The sequence below is a fragment of the Carassius auratus genome, chromosome 3 (genome assembly GCF_003368295.1).
Source record: "Carassius auratus strain Wakin chromosome 3, ASM336829v1, whole genome shotgun sequence".
Lineage (NCBI taxonomy): Eukaryota > Metazoa > Chordata > Actinopteri > Cypriniformes > Cyprinidae > Carassius > Carassius auratus.
Window position 1 is genome coordinate 2,620,640 of NC_039245.1, and position 7,136 is coordinate 2,627,775.

Sequence of the window (7,136 nt, forward strand, 5' to 3'; positions counted from 1 at the left end):
CAGAAAATACTCACTTTTCATCTTTACAGTTTGAACTATTTCAGTGACTTCATAGAAAAGAGTGACATTCTTTCACATGATTTATTTACATTCTTAGAACATAACAATTCTTTAAGGTAAATGAAAATGAGCAGTTTGCTTCAGTAGTTTGTAGTAATTTGCAGAATTACAGTAATGAGGAAAAAAAGGTAGAAACTAAAAGTACATACTGTAATTTGAACAAATAATTGAGGGTCTAATCCTGAAATTGCAATCAGCAGTGTTTGAAAGGCACAAGGCTAAAATCTATTCCTATTTTGAATGTGTGGTTCAGCAATGTGTTAGCATTTGAACAAAGTGCTGTAAATCCACAGTGATGTGCAGGTTGTGGTTGAAGTCGTGGGATAAGTGTGTAGAGTTTTGAAAACTGTGTTCAAGCTATGAAAACTAACTAAAGTTTGGTCCACATTAACTGCTGCTCTGCAGACTGTAGCTAGAGTTTTGCAGATGTGACTCCAGTTGTGCTCACTGTCATTTAGAAATCGATAAAAACAGTTATTTAAGAGTTCCATAAAGTTTAAACATCCGTGAGGGTGGTTTGTCCCTCTATTGCTGCATGTGTCCACATTTGTGAGGCTAATCAAAGTTTTGTTACACTTCTCTCCTGGATGAAGAAACTCACAATAAGTGGTTCTACATTATAAGACCTAACTCTTATAATTAACTATATTACAGAGCACATTGTAAGCATATTGTGAACAGGGTCATGGTAGTGGTTGCCTATTTAAAAACCTCTTCTGTGGGTCTGGGCAATACATGAGTTAATAGATTATTCACCTAAAATCAAAATAAGTACTTGTGTCAATACATTACAACCATACATTTTTAAAGTAACCTTTATATTTATTTTTCTCTCTTGATACACAGGTTATGTGTATTATATGGATCATAATTATTTACAATTTATTTTGACATTGACAGTCTCTGCAGACCATCAATGAGTTCTTCCTCTTCATGTTCCACCTTTCAGTCGATCTTCCACAGAGAGATCTGGCCTTGCACGACCCTTGAGATGGATTAATTTGGTTTTATTTGTACAGACTGTAATATAAAAGGTAAAGAGAATATAATATAAATGTGTGTGTGTGTGTGTAGCAAACACTTTTCAGAACCACATGACTGATGCAAACAAACGTGGATTACCAGGAGCATTGTTGTTATTAGCTACAACTATCTCCTAGGAATCATTTTAAGGACTTGAGGTGAATGGTGTTTAAAGCTAAACTCTATTTAAATGCTGATCAAAATGCTGCAAAAGTATGGTGCCCCTAAGGTGGTATGGTCGGTTCACTTTGTTTTGTCATGGCCACAACATAATAACTCATGGGGACATGATAATTATTTATCATTTGTCTGACAAATATGCCAATAAAGTTTTGACTTTATGATTGTATTTATGCCCATGTGTGATGATAAATGAGCGTGTTGTGTTTTCATTTACAAATGAAATTGAATGATTAATTCTTCAATGAAACACTATAGTATTTATAATTATGGTCTATTAATTAGCCGAAATAAAATGAAATATATGTTGCATATATACTGCATTCCAGCAAAAATTCCAGTTAGCAAAACCAAAGCCTTAAAAGCTTTTAAAATGAATATAAACTAATATAAATATATAACCAATAATAATAATAATAATAATAATAGCCTTATATACAAATATTAGGGAGAAAGACAATCAGTTAATGGACTTACGTAGGATAGATTAAATGTTTCTTTTATTTTATTTTATGCACTATATGTAACATTTATTTTATAATAAACTTCATTTGAATGCTGACGATCGCATGTAATACAGCCCAGTAGCCAAGGCTAATAGTTAATATAATCATTTAATAATGTAATAAGTTCTATCATATATCATAATTTCTTATTTCAAAATAAAATATGAATGAATCCATCTCTGATAATCCCGGGGTTGCTATGGTCACGTATGTTTGTTTACTCATTAAACTCATGGCCACAAGAAAATGTCGCTCCCTCAAAATAACATCTTGAGGCCACGACATAAAGATGTCGTTACCTCAACAAAATGATCTCATGGCCATGACATAATATAGCATTCACACGAGTTAATATGCCGTTCTCATGCCCATGACAAAACTAAGTGAACCGACCATGTCATCTTAGGGGTACCATACTTTTTAGCACTTGGGCAAAGTTAATTTTATATTTGCACATTTAGAATTCCGCTTTCAATAACTTTGTTTATCTGCATTTAAAAAGGCTAATTTCTATGAATTATCATAACCAGCTAATATGAGCACAAACTCCCAACACATTTTTCTGTAGAACTTGACATTTTAAAGAAACTGATAAACACGCTTACCTCTATGGAATGTTGTGACATCATCACTTATCTGAGGAACCATCTTCAAGTGACGTTTCGATTACGATTCACTGTCCATGGTAGGCTACTGAAGTCATCAGAGAACTTGACATCATAGAGGAGGTTTATTTGTTCAAAAAGTACATTAAAAACATTTTAAACAATATTAAATGTCAGTGTATTTTGTAAATTTGTAATGAACATTTTTCAATTATCAATTCTAACTGTAGTTAGAACAGTCTGGAGTGTTTATGAGTATGTGATGTGCATTTATGATGTCAGGAGTGTTTCATATGAGTATGTGTTTGCGCTCTCCCCTCCCAGCTCCTTGTCTTTTCCCTTCTCCCTTCTGTGCTCTCCCTCTCTTTTCTCTTGTCTTAACTCTCTCTCTAAATATATGAGTTTGAGTTTGGTCTGCCCTGTCTACGGTACAGAATGCATTTGGGAGAAGTTATACTTCTGCAAGATGCACTCCTAATATGTACAGAACTTCCTAACTATATTCCCATTTTATATAACACACATATGTAATTAAAGATCCCATTTTACGCACTTTTTTGAAGCTTTGGTTGTGTTTACAATGTGCAATATAACATGTGTTCATGTTTCGCGTGAAAAAAAAACAGTATTTTTCACACAATTCACCTATCTGTATAGAGCTGTTTTTACTGTCATAAAAACGGGCTGATGACTTCCCATAGACAGTAAAAGAAATGGACACAGCGACCCCATTGGAACTCAATTGAGACAAGTGAAGCCCATTTTTAGCGTTTTTTAGCACTTCCGTTTCTGACGCGCAGACTCAAACGAAGCTTGACGACGTCAGCAACCTGTCTGACAGATGTAAATCTTCTAGTAGCTGTGCGTGCAAACTGCCATCGTTAATCTTGCAGAGACGGCGAGCTTGAGCGGGGAGTTCTTTGTCGTGAGTGAGCAGGAGTAAGTATTCTGATTAATTATTGTGTATAGTATTTTAAAATGTAACGCCAGTACGCCATATTAAGTTAATTGCCTGCGAGCTTATCATCCTGTCTGTACGGTAATGCAACAGAGAGTCGAGTGGTTATGACGCAATCGTTAGCCTATTTTTTACAAAAACTCTTTATACGGGGCCATAATGTAACATAGAAGGTAATGGAGCCCTTTATACATTGTCGTGTATCTTTAGAAATAAATAATGGACAAACGGAGTCTTTAAACGCCTCAGATGTAAAGTTATTTGCTGTCAAAGTGACGCCAAAATGAATGGGAGTCAATGGGAATGCTAACGCAAGTGAAGTTCTGCTAAAAGATGGCAGCCCCCACCCGACTTCAACTTCCGGTCGAGTTCCTTGCCGCCTGTGACTTCCTTGGTCTATACAGCCTCTCCTTCAGAAATACGTAACAGGTTCTGATTGGGCCAGCGGTACCTGTGTTGTGATTCGACAGCAGCTGAGAGCAGGCTGCCCTCCTGGTAACGTGATTGGGCTTGAACGTACGTGTTGGAGATTTATTTATAGTCACAGGAGCGTTTTTACTGACGAGATCCGCATGAAAATCACATTCGTTTTTTTGCACAGCCCTAACATCTAGTTAACAAAGCTAAACGGCGTTGCCCTTTGTGTAATAAGTGACAGAAACTATTAAACACACGAACTTACATAATAAACTACACTTACCAGTTGTGGTCCATAAACAACGCCTTCTCCAGACAAAGAGGGAACTGCTCCATCTTTCAAGAATAATCTTTGTGCGAAACCGGCATTAAAGTTGGCATGAAATCAAATTTGACAAATCTTCTTTTTATATGTAATATTGTAGTGTTTATTATAAATTATTTATCTGTGCACTTCATAATTTTTTAAAAATTCATGTAACCTTATAATCTTTAATCAAATACATTACCCTACCATCCCCCCTCGAAACGACCTCTCTTCTCTTTCGGTCACGTGCCATGGCGAAAGGGTGCGGCCAGAGCCGATGAGGGTGCGGCTATAGGTGTCTGTCTCGTTTCTGCACCACCTCTCAGAGAAACTCTCGAGGGTGAACTTGACCAACAACTTCACTCGACTTGCGGGAGGCTCGTATAAATATGGGCTGATTCCTGCCTGAAAATTTAGCTCCTCGTTCTCGTCGCAGGGATCCTCAATAAAAAATCCTTCATGGGAGGGTAACAGTGGAGAGCCCGATGGAGAGAAATCCTCCACAACTGAATGTAAACCGAGGGGCAACCTCTCGCTCTCTCTCGTGAAGCCAATAAGGAAGTGACTAAAACTGCAATTCATCGACTTGCCGCTTGAGGCTGGCTGCTAAAGGGAGTCAGTCCCATAGACTCCCCATGTTAAAATGCCCAACTTTACAGCAGAAAAAAACATGTTTACTGCCTGGTTCAAAAAATGATTTTGGTCTATATTGCTAATTTTGCCCTGTGTTAATTTTTAACTGTGAGGGGGGTGATTTTTTTTTATAACTCATCCGTTTAAATTATATTAATCCCTAAAGTTCTGCATAATTAAGGGCGTGGCCACTTGAGTGACAGGTGGATTGCCGCTGCTGACAATGCCGTCGCGTTAGGTGGGCGTGGCTTCAGCAATCAGCTCCCGCCTTTTTGCCCATTTTCGATTATCCGGGAGAGTCGCGTGATGACCTGCTGCCAAGATGGCGACAGCCCGCTCTGCACACTTTAGGCTTCAAAACCGCTATTGAGGAGTCTATGGGTGACGTCACGGAAACTACGTCCATATTTTTTTACAGTCTATGATGTAAACTAGCATTCAAATCTGCCTCCATTTTGTTTGCAACGCCCAACCTCCAACGATCCAATCAATTCCCCGATGGACGAAACCAAGCCCCGCCCTACATTTTTTTCTAATTTCAGAAGCCATTTAACTCGGATATACGTCACAGCAAGGAAAAAATTGAAAAAGTTGTCCTCAGCAAGCTGTCCTCAGCAAAATGAGCTGCACATAGTTTTACATGTGGATTATAATTTTCGGGAAACGAGTTAAACATAAATTGTAACCATTAATCTCCAAGTACAGCGTTCCTGGGAAGCCCAAACAAAGATGATTGGACTCCAAGATAAAAAATAAAAAAAACAGCGTTTCAACGACATGGTGACAAAAACAAACAGCTCTTCCTTCTTCTCCGTCGGAGCGCAACAAGGCCACGCCCCCCTGTTTGTGAATTCATGTGGGCGGTGGTTAGTCAAAAAAACTGTTTTAGTGACGTCATTACTACAGGAACTAGAGGGCTGTAGCTAGTCCAAACGGGTCGTTTTTTGTAGGCGAATTCTGTTAAATTAAATATCTTGCTTGGCATTGAACTTTGAGCTTTAGAATTTTACAGATATTATTCATACTCTAACAACAACATTACACACTAACTAAAGTTTAAAACATGGGATCACGAAGAAGGGGACCTTTAATATATTATTGGTTGAAAGGATACACACAATAACCCCTGACTCTTCTGGCAAAACCAAATACTGTATATAAAACATATAAAACATTTCACCTGAAGTCAAAATCAAACAAGACTTTCAAATCATACACATATTAGTCAATATTATATGCAGTAAAGATCACTAATTAAAAACTACAACAAAAAAATCTGAACACATTGTCCAGTGCATGTATTTACAAAAAAATGTTTTATTGTATACAGTATATAAATATTTTTAAATAAAACACACACACTAACAAAAGATATCAAACATAAGTTTGATGAATATATCAAAAATGCATATCTATATATATATATATATATATATATATATATATATATATATATATATGCAAGAGACGAAGTGATGATAAAAAAGGAGCATTATTTATGTAGTAGTCTTAGCTGTGTATGTCTCAATGCTCAGACTTCATGAATACAGTATTCTGACTCAAGAAGGGTGTCTTTTCTTGGAATCACTGGTAAAACGATCCATACTGACAGAACAATAAGTGCACATATCATAGCTCTCACGCCACAGAGTCCAGGATGTTTCATAAGATGCCATGATCGTCTCTGTGGCTCCATTTCGCTGTCGTTGATCTGCTTACTCAAGTCCAGCTTGTGCTGCTACATGTTCAGCTCTCACTCAGTCTGTGCCTGTCTTTCCCAGGACACATTTATTTGTCAATCCTCTCGTCAAATCAAGTTTGCAAAACAATGGAAAGTTACAACAGGCCTGAGATAAGAGCCATGTTAACCTTCATATTCACATTCTTACAATAAACCAATGTTTTATTTGCTGTGTTTGCTGAGTTCACCATTTTTAGTAGAAAAAAATAAAACTTAATATGAATGTCACTATTTGTTATTGGCCAGTTTCAGCACATAATCCTTTACCAGTTAATAGATGGACAAAATCCACCCTAAGTGAGTCGTTACTGAATTAGCCACACTTCACAGCCACATTCTGTATAAGTTATTTTTAGGTTATTTAAAAATAACCACCCTGCAATGGTCTGGGAATGTTATTTTATGGTTGCAAAAAAAAATGTATATATATATCACACACACACACACACACACACACACAAACGTGAACTTTCTCTATAAGTTATATTTAGGTTATTTTAAAAATAAACAACCTGCAACATTCTGGGAGCATTATTTTATGGTTACAATTTTATTTTATTTTTTTACATACAAATAAAATTTCCCTAACGTTAGTACTATTTGGTTCCCAAAAAATAACCAAACGGGAACCAAAAACATTTAGGGGAACATTCTGTGTTTGCAGGGGAGCCCCTCACTTCAGAACACAAGATCCAGGAGGCCAAAC